Source organism: Sminthopsis crassicaudata, chromosome 3 (assembly GCF_048593235.1).
Source record: "Sminthopsis crassicaudata isolate SCR6 chromosome 3, ASM4859323v1, whole genome shotgun sequence".
NCBI lineage: Eukaryota > Metazoa > Chordata > Mammalia > Dasyuromorphia > Dasyuridae > Sminthopsis > Sminthopsis crassicaudata.
The window spans coordinates 363630114-363647449 of record NC_133619.1 but is presented as its reverse complement, the minus strand read 5'-3'; the positions used below and the strand labels follow the sequence as shown (position 1 = coordinate 363647449).

At 35.4% G+C, this 17336-nt stretch overlaps 1 long non-coding RNA gene across 1 annotated transcript in view; it reads left to right on the top strand.

The window, feature by feature from the left end:
• The first annotated feature begins 2376 nt into the window (after window positions 1-2376).
• Window positions 2377-17336, top strand: part of LOC141559562 (uncharacterized) — a 98742-nt gene continuing 83782 nt past the window's right edge. Inside the window, exons 1-2 of the long non-coding RNA XR_012487490.1 lie at window positions 2377-2409; window positions 10765-10983. This is a non-coding gene — a long non-coding RNA (uncharacterized LOC141559562). The remainder of the gene's footprint in view (window positions 2410-10764; window positions 10984-17336) is intronic.

Here is a 17336-nt window from a genome sequence, read left to right as displayed (position 1 = left end):
CACTGAACCATCTACTGACCTAGACTCTCTGAGACTCTTGCAACTCCTTTAGTATAGTTCAACATAAACAGAAATAGTCATAGATTAAGGACAGAGATAGGGATTAGATCTGTGATTTTACTGTTGTAGAAAATTCCCATGTAAGGAAAATTCCTTCACCAATTCCAGTCAGCATCTTCTTTGCAACTTAAAGTCTAAAACTGAGAAATTATATGGTCCCCCTAGTTCTTGAACTGATACTTAGTATCAGAAGTGTGGCTTCAATCTAAGTCAGCCTGACTTTGAGTTTGAAGCTTCTTATAGCATTCACTACACATAAGATGGTAAAGTCAATGCTGACTTAAGTCATTTATTAGAGAACATTAGATTATATTCTGCATTAGCTTTTATCTTCCAGAAATCCACTTCTCTTCCATGAGATAGTGTAAAAACTAACCTTCTTCTTTACTTGTCATTCTCCACCATTATATGGTTTTTGTCTCTCTTCTCATATAATCTGCATATGGAGATAGCCTCTCACTGCCAAGTATGTCCTAACACCTGATAGGAAGTTAGGTTTTATGTCCTTTTGGATAGGGTAATCTAATAATATCTTCATACAGAACCTGGAACACAATAAGCACTTAATAAATGCTTTATTTATCTATCTAGTTTATCTATGTTCATATCATACCATTTGGTGGACAAATTTTTCTAGTTTTAAGAGCAGCCTAGATTGTGGGCTAAGTAAAACTGTGAGATTGTTGGTAGGTTTTATGGATCTATTTTCAAGATCATAATAACCAAACTAAGTTTAGGAGAAAGTCACTTTTAATTTCACTGAAGCCTAGAGGCTACCAAGCAAGAAGGAGGTTCTAATAGCCAAGAGATAGTGTTGAAAATAATGTATAAGGTGTAAGAGGGAGCTAAGGAGCATACCCAATCAATATCCATGGGAAAGGAATCTTGATGGCCATTTTTAGCCAAGTCTCTTTTTCCACTGGTATTAATGGATTAGGAACCTCTGTTAAAAGTTTCTACAAATGGCATTTCACCTTTCTACATTACCTTATGCTTTATAAACTGCTTTCTTCATGACTCTATGACACAGATATGAAGTATAGCTATTTTTATAGATGAAAAGTCTGATATTCAAAGAGGTGGACTGAAATACACATACTCATATAGCTGTAAGTCTCACAGATTGAATTTGAACTCAGATCTTTTGACTTCAAGTCTAGGCCTTTTTGTATAGACCACCATATTTCTATCTTTGGACATCAGCACTCATTCATCTTTTATATTTTCAGGATACAATAGGGACCTTTTGTCAGTAAAGCAAAAACAATCTGAGTTTTGTTTCCTAGTAGAGGGAAGCAAACTATCATACCAAACTATTATACCAAACTATCCATATTCCTTCACCTATCTATTCTTATCGGACATCAAAATAAACCTATATGAGTTTCTAATTCTGATAGCATTCTTCCTACATGCTACTGATATTATAGATATTATCACTGATCCTGAAAGACAACTATAGTACAATGGATCAAGATTTTGCTTCAGAGTTAAAAAGACATGGGTTCAGGTCCTACTTTTGCCATTTATTAGTTGCATGATCTTATTAGCTGTATGTAAATTACTTAATTTCAGAGTGTTTGCAACTTTCTAAAAATATAAGTTGGAAAACAGATGACAATCTATATTTTTCTGGTGTTACAGAGATATGAAGAAAGAATCTCATTCCTTAACCAAGGCATTATGAGGAAATAGAGGCAAAACTAGACCCTAACACCAGTTCTCTTGTTTTTGGTATTCCCCTGCCATAGAAAAGTGGAGACAGTTACTGTTTTCCTCTTGTAAGAGAATCTTAAATTTTCAAATGTGGAATAAGAAGACTATCTATGAAACCTCAATCTTTGAATATATGTGATATGATTGATTTGCTGCTAATCCATATGTAGGGTTGGTGATCCTGCATATGGAAGTATATAATGGAGCCATTTCTTCCTTCTAATGAGAACATGCACAGTTTTATTCTGACTCTTTCCTGATGATTTATTTTGAAGTTAGAAAAAGTCTTTGATTTGATTGCCAAGTCAGAATTGAGTGTGTGTATAAAAAGTTCAAATCTCTTCTCTGTGACTTTTGGATAAGGGAAAAAAAGAAACTCTATGGATTTCCAGAAAAGGGATAGAGGTGGTAGCAATTGTATAACAGCAGCATTATCTTCCACTAGCCACCACATTGCCTTGGATCCATGACACTGCTATTTCTTTTGCCTATGTGTTTCTTTCCTGATCCCTGCTGGATAAGTGTCAGTGACAGAACAGACCATTGTGACACCATTATGAGTTTCAAAAGATCAGAATAGCCATCAAGAACTTCCTTAGCAACTGGAGCTGGTAGAAGGAGTAACTAAATCTGGTAAGGAGCCAACCTTGGGGATCCATTTTCTTGACCCAATACAGCATGAATATACTTGGCAGATGAAATGCTGTGTCAGAAAAACAAAGGAGAAATTTGTCCATCTTCCATGACATACCCAGAAATTGGTGAACCATCACCTGCAGCACACCCACTTTATGTCTGAGGCCATTTTTCCAAAGGACTGATTGGATGTCTAGAGGGGGAGAGTACAGCCTGGTTCTAGGTGTGTGTGTGTGTGTGTGTGTGTGTGATGTAGAAAATATATTTTTGTAAAAACTACTTGATGCTAACTGGGGACATTCTCTTGGGGAGGTTAACTGATTTAGAGAAGTGTTAATCTGACATATCAGATAGGATCTAATGAGTGAGAGTACTAGAAAACTCCTTAATGTCTCAAAGTTACCCTAGAATTCTGATGGAAGGTGTTGTTACAAGAGTCCTCGAAACCTATCTTATCAGTGAATAGAAATTGGGAAAAAGATCTCAGAGCCTGCACTACAAATGAAAGATAATATCTTTTGTACACTTAGTCCACTATCAATAAGACACATGTTTTGAGTTGCTTGTAAAATAATGACCATGGGCTGAATCAAGTCATTCACACTTACTGTCCTAGTATTTTGAATGATTTAGGGGATGAGAAATGGCTGACTGGGGTTTAGGGATGTAGTCAGTGACCAAGAAAGAAAGCAAAGTTTAGCCATCTCCAAAAGAATTAATGATGTGCTCTTGGCCTTATAAGCATGATGATCTAAATAACTAATCCTTCCTCTTATTACAAAGCCAAGGAATTATAAATTAGATTAGGGATGTTCCTTCACTCACATTTCCCTTAACTTCATTTCTCTAAAACAAACGCCTCTCACTGATACAAGGAGCCAGAGCCTGCAGCACATTCTTTTAAATGTCTTAATTTGTGCCAAGTCTTTGTCCTTAAAGAGCTGATTTAATTTTTGTAAACAGCCAAAAATCATTCATTGGCAAGTCTCACGAATAGGATGGGTGATTAAGCTGGGGAATGGTAATGGGGGTAAACAGTTAGGTATTTTGACTACAATGTGATCTGGTGGAGGCAGCTAGATGGCAGTGGATAGAGCTTCAGGTCAGGTGTCATGAAGATGTGAATTCAAATCTAGTCACACATACTTATTAGCTTTATAATCCTTAATATAACCCTGGGGAAGTCAGTTAACTAAAGTCATTTAACCTGTATGCCTCAGTTTCCTCAATTGTGAAATGTGAATAAATAATACTCACTTCCCAGGGTACACGAGCAGATAAAATAATATTTGTGAAACACTTTACACAGTGCTTGGCACGTAATAAATGCTGATTTCTTTCCTTCCTCTCTCTCTCTCCCTTTCTACCTTCTCTCCTTTTCCTTCTTTCTTTCGTTCCCTTCTCCCTCTCTCCTTCCCTTCCTTCCTTCCTTCCTTCCTTCCTTCCTTCCTTCCTTCCTTCCTTCCTTCCTTCCTTCCTTCCTTCCTTCCTTCCTTCCTTCCTTCCTTCCTTCCTTCCATCTTTCCTTCTTTCCTTCCTCCCATCCTTTCTTCTTCTCATCCTTCCTCCCACCTTTCCTTCCATCTTTCTTTCCTTCCTTCCCTCCTTATTTCCTTCCTTCCTTTCTCACTTTCTTCTTTCCATGTTTCAAATATGTGTGATTCTAAGTCATTTTAAGCAATTGTTGCAATGAATTTATAGATGCCTAAGGTGATTAATTTGAAGGGGATAACAAACCATTGGAACAAGTAGATCCTATTGTATATGTTCAAAATCAATCTTCCTCTATTATATATTTTATTTAATGTATCCTTTGTAGCATCGTATGTTTATATGTTCCATTGGACTATAAGTTCTTTGAGGCCAAAGTGTGTAACTTTGCTTTTGAGCCAATAGACCCTTGCACATAATAGGAATATAATGAATATTCATTGATTAACTGTTCATCTGTTCTTTGTTGAGCATCTTCTTAATTTAGAGGAGAAAGAGCCCTAGTTCAACTTGTTCTGCTGTATTCTTCTACTTTCCTATTGCAAGTAAGGCATTCTCCATTCTTTTGGGCCTCAGACTCCTTATCTATTAAACACGAAGTTGGACTAGAGGGCCTCTAAGATTCTTTCTGGCACTAAATCTATTATCTGGTGCTACCAAAGAATGAAGGTTAATGCTTCATCAACCATTTACCAAAAACTCTTTTCATGTTCTTCCTAGTCATAAAAGCATTTTGTATGTCAACTGAGCAAATACCATAGGGGTCTGACCCTTCTCACTCCCCACTCTGAACAGTAACCAGGCTTGTGTGGATGTATGTTTTCAGGAGAGGAAGAGAGTCTCTGTGAGAAGCTTTTCCATTCCTTGGATATATTCCAGGTATTTTCCTAAACTCAGGGAGCAGAATTTGGTTAATAAACTATCCTTGGCATAGTAAGATGATAGTTAGAGGTCACAGAGCAAGTATTTCCAGGAGTGGAGATGGGTTTGCATTGACCTATCTTCATGGTTTTACTTAGTCTACATCATTCAGCAAGTAAAAATTAGGGGTTCAGTCAGTGGTCACAGAATAGCGAGAATATAATTCCTCCCAAGGAGCAATCATAAGGCTATGGCTACATTGAATGTTATGTGAATAAATGTAGCTAACTAGCTGAACACCTTGAAAACACATTTCTAGTTGTCTAAATGTCCTGATTAATTAAATACTGATTTGGGAATTCTCTGGATTTCTTGATAAAAATCAGTACTGAGATACATCTCAATCATGAACACATAGAATATGTGCTCATATGAAAGCTAAGTTAATCTTAGAGGAAACCTAATGGGACTCTCACGCCTTCCTCATTTTATGGATAAAGGAACTATTATCTAGAAAGAGGAAGCAATAGCAATAGCCAAACAATAATATAATGGTAAAACTGGATTAGTCTCCCTTCCTTCCCAGGCAGTCATTCAATAAGAATCTGTTGTTCACTTACTATGTACCTGGTACAGACAATTCAGTGCCCAGGACTGAAAGCATTAATGAAGGCAAAAATACTATCCTTACCCTTAAGGAGCTTACATTCTAATGTGAAAGAAAACAAGTAAATAACTATGTGCTTAAATACACACACACACACACACACACACACACACACACACACACACACACACATACAGAGCATAATGGGGAGGTAATTTTAAGGGAGTCTTAAAGAAAATCAAGCAATAAGGAAGAATCAGAGGTGAGAAAGAAGATTATGCTAGGCATGAGAGACAGTCAGCAAAAAAGCACAGAGATGGGAAATGAAGTGTTATATGAGAAAAAACAGCTAGGAGGCCCCTGTAGCTGGACTATAGAGTAAATGGGGTTAGGGAGAATCTATTAATTTTAAACCATATTATTTTATGTTCTTAAGGTATTTCTTAATAAATTTTTATATTTATAGACAAAAACTTCTAAATAGGCAAAAGACTAACCCTTATTGTAGCACAGGTGAGTAACAGGGAAATGAAAAATAAGGGACGATACATCATTTCATTACATTTTGTAATAAGGAATGTGGGGTCTTAGGATATGGGTCTGGGAGAGACTTTGGTCCAACCATTTTATTTTATAAATGATCTCACCTACACAGTCCCACAGAAATTTTACCCAAAGTTGTAGAAATAACAGGGTCAGGGTGTAAAACCAAACTTTCTGATTCCACAACTAAAATTCGTGGATTTTAACATCTTCATGAGAACATCTCAGAGATTAAGAAAGATTTCTACCCCTTTTCATGTATGGCAAATAGGGAATTTTAGGCTCTGTTTACTTGAGGGTCACAATATAAATGGCCTTAGTTGAAATATTTCTTTCACCCATCTAAACATGAGCAGAAAACAAATTAAGAGGGACTAATTAAGTATTTGGGAGTTGTGAAGATTACAACAATGTGAAAAACATAATGTAGGCACATCTGGTTGGTCCCATTTCCCACCATCAGGTAAAGTCACCTGTGCAGCCTTGTCAAAAACATAAAATTCAATGTAAAAAGTATCTCATTCAACATTGTACTCAGGTTAAATGTACAAGCAATATTCAGATTGAGCTATCACCCAGTACATGCTTTAGTAACAGGCTAGGTAGAACTATAAACCTAATAACAACTACTTAGTGGGAACAGTATAGTAAAGCAAACATTAGTGAAAACTCAATGATTCAAATCCTGCTCAGCCCTACCACACACGAATGGGTACAATCGCCCACAGATTCATGTGCTAATGGGAAAGGGAAGTGTACACTTCTTCAACACCATTATTAAACAGGTCCATAATCTCCACTCAGATACTATACAAATGGAGTCATTCAGGCAGTTTCCTTACCCCATTGAAGGTCCCCAGCCTTCAATGCTAGTTGAGCTAGAACGAGTGAGCCTTTCAACAGGCTCACCGTACAGTCATCACCCCCCACTGAGTTAAGTCTGAAGCTGGGGATAAACACTCACTCCCCTTTCCCTTTGTCCTTTCAACTCCCATAAGACCTTCAGTAATTAGTGCCTGGCCATGCAAATTGTCTTGAAGCTTCAGTAAACTTCAATAAGGCACTCTAAATACTGAGGAAGAAGGGAACAAGCTTGCAGTTTGTCCCTCTTATGCATTACATTTCAGAGTTGGAAAATAGCTCAAAGATCATTTAGTCCAATCCTCTATCTAATGAATGATCCCACTTATAACCTTCCCAATCTCTACTTGGACATCCTTTTCTCTCCTCATAGAATATAAGCTTCTTGAGGGTAAGGGCTATTTCATTTTTTTTTTGTATTCCTAATGCCTGGCATATAATGGGTGCTTAATAAATGCATGTTGGTTGTTTGACCACTGTACAATTTGCTATATTATGAGATAATCTATTCTTTTTTTCATGAAGTTCTAGTTATTAGAAATTCAAAAAAAAATCTTTAATTCTTGGTTTTGTTTGTTAAAACCAAGATAGTTCGGAGGGAGGGATTTACTCATTTAAGAACCCAACTGCAAAATTAAAGGAAGCATTATCTAGGAGAGTAACTTTCTGAGTGAGTCAATCTCTTTCTTCTCATTTAAAAAGATACCTAAAATTAGATATCTGTAAAACACTTAGCACTATACCTGGCACATAACAGATTCTGAATGAATGATTATTCTCTCTCCCTCTCTTTGCACCTCCATATGAGACAATTTCAGGTAGATAGCACATAGGGATTTAAGCATAATGATATTAGGAGTAAGTTGAGATCACAGATTAACAGAGAGGACCTAAATGAAGAAACTGATATCTTTCTTCTGAATGGCAGCTACAGTGTTAAGAGTTTAGGGACAATCCAAGAATTAATAATAAAAGACAATAGCATTATACAAATAGAAAGAAAAGAAAATATCTGGAAAAGCATGAATTTTTGCAGTCAATAATAAAGTTGTTTATTGTACTTCTGAATTGGGGTTTTAAGGCTGACCTTATTATTACCTTCATTTTACATTTCAGATCTCTTTGCTCTTTTATTGTCACTAACCTACCAGTCAAACATGCTAGAACATGCTTAAGGGTCACTAGGTTAACATCATAGCCCCCTCTCAACTAGAGAGTTATAGGCCATTTTGATAGCATTATTGATATCATATAAGTATGGAAAATGAGTCTAGGAGGCAAAATGTATTGTTCATGGCTCATAACAAAACCATTGAAGGACCCAACAGGTAGAAATGGAGTAATTACTATGGATTCATACTGAATGAGATTTTATGGAAGATTCAGAAGAGGTATCATGATAGAATCAGAGGAAAATAGTCTTTTTTTTTTTTTTTCAAATAGTTTTACTTATAAAATCAAGATAATCTTAAATTCGTACACTAGTGCCATCCAGTGGGTAAAGAAAATAGCTACAAAATAACCACCTTTCTCTTTCAAAGAGTTGGGGAGGGGATGACTGGTAAATAGGAATGGCTGGGTCAGTTATTGCAGTAACTCCTGTTTAGCACACATTAAACTGCACAGTGCTCTATAATTTGGAGCATTGCAATGTGATTTTTGGCAGACTAATGGATTCCCTTAAATCTTGTAGCTGAATTGTGAAGTGCCAGATAATATGGAAAGAAGGAAATATGTAAAAGAATATACAAAATTATAAGAAGTCAATGTCATGGTGGTATTATAAATAGAGGATCATATTCCACCCTCTGAAGGAGAAATGGAGTCCCTCAAATTCTTTTCTGGGTCATGAATTGAGATTCAGTTTCTTTAAGCCATGGGGTTTGAGAAATGTAAAATCCAGGAGTATCTAGTTAGTATAGAGGACAGTACACCAGTCAGGAGGACCTGAGTTCAAATTTAACTTCAGACACTTACTAGCTTTGTGACCCTTGTTTGCCTCGAAAAAAAGAGCTAAATCCAGGAATCAATTGATGAAAGTTCTGGAGTTTGAAGAAGTGAAAATAATGGAAACTGTAAAAGTGAGGAAGTTGTAGATGGTGATAAATAACAGTGATATAAATGATAAAGAAGAAAAGTGATAAAGAAGAGAGTAATAGTAATAGAAATAACTGAAAAACTATAACTAATATATCATAACAAAAATCTGACTTCAAGCAAATCATTCTTGAATGATTAGGAAAAAACTTCAAATATGAACTAAACTTGACTTTGAAGAATGATTGCAATTTGGGTGAACGGATAGAGGAGATACAAAAAAAAAAAAAAATATGTCAAGGACAAATACTGCCAGAAAAAAAAAATCAGCCATTAGGAACAGGTCATCCAAAAACATTTATTAAGTACCTATTATATGTCAATCACCATGTCCATTTCTGGGGATGCAGAAGACATTTTTTTTATTCATTTTTCCAAATTATCCCCTCCCTCCATTCTCTCCCCCCCGATGGCAGGTAATCCCATACATTTTACATGTGTTACAATATAACCTAGATACAATATATGTGTGTAAATACCATTTTCTTGTTGCACATTAATTATTAGCTTCCGAAGGTATAAGTAACCTGGGTAGACAGACAGTAGTGCTAACAATTTACATTCGCTTCCCAGTGTTCCTTCTCTGGGTATAGTTATTTCTGCCCATCATTGATCAACTGGAAGTGAGTTGGATCTTCTTTATGTTGAAGATTTCCACTTCCATCAGAATACATCCTCATACAGTATTGTTGTTGAAGTGTATAGTGATCTTCTGGTTCTGCTCATTTCACTCAGCAACAGTTGATTTAAGTCTCTCCAAGCCTCTCTGTATTCCTCCTGCTGGTCATTTCTTACCGAGCAATAATATTCCATAACCTTCATATACCACAATTTACCCAAACATTCTCCAATTGATGGACATCCATTCAACTTCCAGTTTCTAGCTACAACAAAAAGAGCTGCCACAAACATTTTGGCACATACAGGTCCCTTTCCACTCTTTAGTATTTCTTTGGGATATAATGCAGAAGACATTATTAAGAAGCTCAGTCTAATATATGACTATATATAAAACAGCTATGTAGAAGTAAGATATAGATAGGATAAATGGAATATAATTAACAAGGAAGATACTACAATTAATGAGGAACAGAAAAGGACCATAGATTTTGAGCTAGAAGAGACTTCAGAAACCATCTAATCCAGCTCTGCCATTTTATACATGAGAGAACTAAAACCCAAGCACATTAAGTAATTTTAGTGATAAGTGACAAAGGTAAGTTCAAATCCAATCCTCTTTGCATTGTACTATCTATCTTCTTCCTGGTTTGCTTCCTTCTACTTTAGTAATGACTCTTATACCAGAGATATGTGTGTGTGTGTGTGTGTGTGTGTGTGTGTGTGTGTGTGTGTGTGTGCAAGTATATATTTGTATGAGTGTAAACTTTGGGGACAGACGGGAATGGAAGTGTGGAAATCCTAGACCTTTGCTTACTGTGATTTCATCTATATGAGGAGCTCTTCATATAGGAAGGACTTCTTCTCATTCAGTTTACAAAACTTTTGTAATTTATAGTCTTAGCAAATTAGCTGAGGGCACTGAAACATTAGTAGACCAAACTGGTATCAAACAACTAATATCTGCCAAAGATACAACTTAAGCCCAGGCTTTCTTCTCCAAGATCAGCTCTCTATTATACCATATGGGCTCAAACAATTTCTAATGTAGACTAATAGTAATTTGTAGAAGTGACTCAACAATCATATTACAGTAGAAGTCTCCCCATAAAAGCCAAGCTGAAACAGAACTTCTCATATTAAAAGACACTTTAACCATTTCTAAGCACATGGGGTAGAGGTGGGGGGAGAGAATACAATGTTTTACTATGATGAGGAATATAACATTTTCACAAAGGGAGTTGAAAAAGATAATCTCTTTGCTTTTCTCAAAGGGAAATCCAAGATTTGAAATGGTCCCAATAGACAATTAAACAATTCCTTCTAGAAGACCTAACTGTTCCAGACTCTCAAGAAGGGTCCTTGGGCCCCCATCTCTTCCAGCCTGAAATCTTCAAATGGCAGCAACAGTCTGAATTTTCAAGATCTACTTGTGAAGTTTTCAGGTTACTGTGCCCCAGAACACAACAATACATTCCAAGAAAACTGTCAAGGTAGGTATTAAAAAGTAGGTGATTTTTGTCTGCTGAATATGGAATGACTGTTTTAGGGCCAAAAACAATCAGTATATCTGTCCAAGTTATATGGTGTGTGTGAAGTATCAGGTTGATAGTTATCACAATATTATGCCATACTGACCTAGAAGGAACCTCATTTAATCTTCTAATTCTATTCACAAGATGAAGAGCAGCCAATTGGAGACAGAGTTGAGATTCAAACCCAGATTTCCACATTCTTAGGTCAGTGTGCTCCCTTATACTGTGTATTCTCCCAAGAAGCCAGGTATCCATTGTACTTTCTCCTCTATATCATTGCTTGAACAAGCCAGGAGAAAGAGACCAGTGAAGAGAAAAAGATAAGGCAGGGGTATCCTTCCTACATATGGGCTACTGGCCATACAGTACAGTTTCTTGAAAAGGCTTCTCAGTCCAATATTATCTCTTCCACACAATCATAGTGACCAAAATTAAACCATTATTGAATATTCTTCTGAATCTTACAGAATTTGGGGGATGGAGTTAGGGAGTGAAGGTTGTCTCCCAAAATTCCCCATTCAGGGCCTAATACCATAAGATCAGAGTAAGGTTTTGACACTTGATATATTCGTGTCAATTTGTTTATAGAAAAGATCAGGAGAAAATGAAATATAAGTTGGAGTGAAGGAGTTGGGGGATAGAGATGTAAAGTAAGTGTACTAGGAAAAGGGGTCAGATGTTGGAATAGTTCATTGTAATATTCTTTTTTTTTTAAGACAAAAAACCCAACAGCAGCAACATAAATATAAAATTCTGCAAATAAACCCAAAAGATCAGTTGCATGAGAACAGGGAGCAAATATAGGTTTCGAATTAAACAGTTAACTTGAAAAAAGAGTTGGAAAAATTTAATAGCACACAAGCTACTATTAGTCAGCAATGTGATAGGCAATTGAAATAACTAATCAGATTTTAGAATGTATTAATAGAAACAGAACTATTAGAACAAGAAAGATAATAGTTCTATTCATCAAATAAAAGATAAATTACTCTTCATCTCTGAGTAGAGTGTCTTTAAGAAGGATATTGATTGATAAACTAGAATACACTCAAAGGAGGGAGACCAAAGTGATTCCATGCCTAGAATTCATTTCCTCATTGTCTCCACATCTTAGAATTCTGTTTCCTTCAAAACTCAGCTCAAATACCAAATGCTACATAAAGCCTTTCCTGATTCTCATTCCTCTTTCCATATTTTCTAATGGCCTTCCCTGAAAATAATCTTGTATTTGTTTTGTATCCATATGTACATATTGTCTCCCTATATCCTTCCTCCACCAAATTACCCAGATTATAAATTCCTAGAGTAGAGTAGGGACTGTTTTTTCTTTGTATTCTCAGTGTTTGCAACAGTGTATGCATACAGTGTATGTATATATTTTATGTTTAACAAATGCTTATTGGTTGATAGAACTGGGAATATTTGACCTTAATGAGAGAATCTTGAGGGGAAGGGGATTGGGAGAAGACAATATAACTATCTCAAACTATATAAGGCTGTTGTGCAGAAAAGGGAAACAGGTTTTATGCAGTTATTTTTGACAGAACCAGAGTTAATGAGTAGAAGCTATGGATTAGTATATTTTAGCTCAAAATGAAACAGAAATTTGAAATATTAGGAATTATTAAGGAATGAAATGGTTTGTTTTAAGAGATTATCAGTTTCTGTGCCCAAAAGACTATAAAACCTTTGATCTAGCAATACTAGGTCTATATACCAAAGAGATTTTTAAAAGATGAGGAGGACCTATTTGTACAAAAAATATGTATAACAGCTCTTTTTATTGTGGCTAAAAATTAAAAATCAAGGGGATCTCCATCAATTGAGGATTGGCTAAACAAGCTGTGGTATATGATTTGTGTCAGAGTATTATTGTAGTATAAGAAATAATGAGAAGATGGATTTCAAAAAAAACCTTTAAAGACTTACATGAACATCTGATGTTAAGTGAGGTGACCAGAACCAGGAGAACATTAGCTTTCCTCAGCAATACAATGATCTAAGACAATTCCAAAAGACTCATTATGGAAGATGTTATCCACATTAAGAGAAAGAACTATGGGGTCTGAATGCAGATCAAAGAATACTATTTTTTCACTTTTTTTTGTTTTTTTTTTTTCTTTTGGGTTTTTTCTTTTGTTCTGATTCTTCTTTCACAACATGTCTAATGTAGAAATAAGTTTAACATGATTATACATGTATAACATATCAGACTGCCTGCTGTCTTGGGGAGAAGGAAGGGAGAAAAAAATTGGAAGTGAAGATCTTATAAAACTGAATGTTAAAGTCTATGTATAATTGAAAAAATAAAACACTATTAAGTGGGGGAAAATGAAGAAATGACAAGCAGGATGTTTTAAAAACAACCTGGAAAGAGTTACATGAATTAATGCAAAGTGAAGTTAGAAGAACCAGGCAGCATAAATAGTAACAGCAATATTGTGTAATGAAAATCTGTGATTGGGGACCTAGCTATTCTCAGCAATACAATGATTCAAAATAATGCCAAAAGACTCATGATTAAACATGCTCTCTGCCTCCAGAGAGAGAACTAATGTTGTCTGGATACAAACTGAAGTATATTTTTTCTTTCTTTCTCTTTCTTTTTTTTCTTACACTTTCTTTCCTTTCCTTTCATCCCCTTTTTTTTTTTTTTTTTTACTGAATCTTCTTGTATAAAACGACTAATACAGAGATGTTTTCCATGACTGCAGATGTATAATCTATATCAGATTGTGTATCATCTTAGGGAGGAAGGAAGAGAGAAAGGAAGAGAGGGAAAAATAGAATTTGGAATTCAAAGCTTTTTTAAAAATAAAAAAATATTATAATATGTAATTGGGAAAAAAATTTTAATGGCTTTTTATTTATAAGATATATGCATGGGTAATTTTTCATCATTGATAATTGCAAAACCTTTTGCTCCAACTTTTCCCCTCCTCCCTCCCGACTTCTTCCCCCAAATGGCAGGTTGACCAATACATGTTAAATATGTTAAAGTATAAGTCAAATGCAATATGGGTATACATGTCCATACAGTTATTTTGCTGTACAAAAAGAATTGGACTTTGAAAAGTGTACAATTAGCCTGTGAAGGAAATAAAAAATGCAGATGGACAAAAATAGAGGTACTGGGAATTCTATGTAATGTTTCATAGTCATCTCCCAGAGTTCTTTCCCTGGGTGTACCTGGTTCAGTTCATGACTGCTCTATTGAAACTGATTTGGTTCATCTCACTGTTGAAGATGGCCACGTCCATCAGAATTGATCATCATATACTATTGTTGTTGAAGTATATAATGATCTCCTGGTCCTGCTCATTTCACTCAGAATCAGTTCATGTGAGTCTCTCCAGGCCTTTCTGAAATCATCCTGCTGGTCATTTCTTACAGAACAATAATATTCCATAACATTCATATACCATAATTTATTCAGCTATTCTCCAGTTGATGGACATCCACTCAGTTTCCAGTTTCTGGCCACTACAAAGAGGGCTGCCACAAACATTCTTGCACATACAGGTCCCTTTCCCTTCTTTAAGTTCTCTTGGGATATAAACCCAGTAGTAACACTGCTGGGTCAAAAGATATGCACAGTTTGATAACTTTTTGAGCATAGTTCCAAATTGCTCTCCAAAATGGTGGGATCCATTCCCAGTTCCACCAACAATGTATCAGTGTCCCTGTTTTCCCACATCTCCTCCAACATTGAGCATTATCTTTCCCTGTTATTCTAGGCAATCTTATAGGTGTGTAGTGGAGTTGATCATTTTTTTTAACAAGGAAAAGACTTCCGGTAGTCTATCATAAGTATTTTTTTCTTCATAATAATAATAATAAGTTGCTGATTTTTTTAAAACTCATTTTCTTACGGTTGTTTCAACTTCAAGAAACAAAACATACCCACACTTTGGAGGAAACAGTAACCATTCCAGCCACCAACACTTTCTGGGTCTTTGCTTGTTTTATGAGGACTAATTGGACTATTGTGCTATATAACAAAATATTCTTAGCACTTTTTGTTTTTCATCACACCTTTTTCCCCACTTTTGTGAGACTGATCCTACTTCATTGTGGGTTTGAATGATCCTTGGAATTTTTGGCTTTCTCACATTATCAGTTGTGGTGTGTCTTAACAGTCATGGAAGTGTGAAAATCATGGAAGTTTACACATTTCTATGGAATAATATCTATTATTAAAAATCAGAGAAATAAAAAACATAACAAAAGAGAGTTAATAAAATACATGTATATGTTGAAAAACCCAACATTCAATTGACAGAAAACTAACAAAAGACGAGAAATCAGCTTAATCCAATTCTATGTCTTCAAGGTCATGTATTCTGAGACAACTTAATATAAATAAAACCCAATGTGCATAATAATTGCTGTGACAAAATGAAACTATCTAAACATCATTGCTAGTTCTAACCACATCATTATATTACTGGAAGTTATGCCTCAAGATGGAATTAGATTTTTTTTTTTGACTTACATATTATACTGCTGATATATTAAACTGGCTGTTCTTTAAAACCCCCAGTTCTTGTCAGAATAAGTGCTGTCTATGTTTTCCACATCTTATGCTTGTGAAGGTAATTTTCTATATGCAGGTATAATGCTACACATTTGTTAAATTTAAAATTTTAGCTTCTGCTCAATGTTATTTAGTCTGTTAAGATCTTTCTGGTTCTTGAATCTATAAACCTGTACATTAACTAAGACTCTCAGTTTTGTGTTTGTCTGGGTTTTTTAATTTGTTTCTTTTCTAGCATTTTTAGTTGTGAGCCCAATTCATTGACCCTCTCTTTCTCTATTTTAGGCAAGTAGGCCTCTAGAGATATAAAACTTCCCTTTATTACTGCTTTGGCTGTATCCCACACATTTTGGTATGATGTCTCATTATTGTCATTTTCTTAGGTGAAGTTATTAATTATGTCTATGATTTGCTGTTTTACCCAATCATTCTTTAGTATAAGATTATTTAGTTTCCAATTACTATTTTCCCCTGGCTTTTTATTGAATGTAATTTTCATTGCATTGTAGTCTGAAAAGGATGCATTTACTATTTCTGCCTTACTGCATTTGATTTTGAGGTTTTTATGTCCTATTATACGATCAATTTTTGTATAGATTCCATGAACTGCTGAGAAGAAAGTGTACTCCTTTCTGTCTCCATTTAGCTTTTGCCAAAGATCTATCATATCAAACTTTTCTAGTATTCTATTTACCTCTTTGACTTCCTTCTTATTTATTTTGTGGTTTGATTTATCTAGTTCTGAGAGTGCAAAGTTGAGATCTCCCACTATTATAGTTTTGCTGTTTATTCCTCCTTGCATCTCTCTTAATTTCTCTTTTAAGAATTCAGATGCTGTACCACTTGGTGCATATATGTTTAATATTGATACTGTTTAATTATCTATGCTACCCTTTAGCAGGATATAATGCCCTTCCTTATCTCTTTTAATTAGATCAATTTTTATTTTTTGCTTGATCTGAGATGAGGATGGCTACCCCTGCTTTTTTGGCTTCATCTGAACCATAGTAGATTCTGCTTCACCCTTTTACTTTTATTCTGAATGTATCACTCTGTTTCAGGTGTGTTTCCTGTAAACAACATATGGTAGGATTCTGGCTTTTAATCCAGTCTGCTAACTGCTTCCTCTTTATGGGGGAGTTTACCCCATTCACATTTATGGTTAGAATGACTAATTCTGTATTGCTTGCCATCTTGTTAACCCCTGCTTATGCTTTTCTCCTTTCCTTCCCTCTTACCCCCCAACCCAGTATTAAACTTGTGAGCACCACTTGCTTTTCACAGCCCTCCCTTTTTAGTATCCCTCCCCCACCTTAAAGTTCCTCCCACTATTTTACCCCTTTTCCTCACAATTTCTGTATTTCCTTCCCCTTAGCTTACTCCTTCCCACTCACTTTTCAATGAAGTGGAAGAAGTTTCACCATAAATCAAATATGTCAATTGATACACACTATGTTCATCCCCCTCCTTTCTTTCTCTCAGATATAATAGGTTACCTTTGCCTCTTTATGAAATGTAGTACAACCACTTTACCCTTTTTTATGATATAATTTCCTTTCCACCTCTGGTTTCTATGACAAATTATACATGTGTTCTTTACATATCTTTATGGCAGAAATATAGTTCTCAAGATTTCTTTTTACCTTTTTACCTTTTTCTCTTGAGTTCTGTATTTGAAGATCAAACATTTTGTGTAGCTCTCATTTTTTCATCAAGAATAGATGGAATTCATTTATTTCGTTAAATGCTGCATACCAAGTTCCTTAGCCTTTCG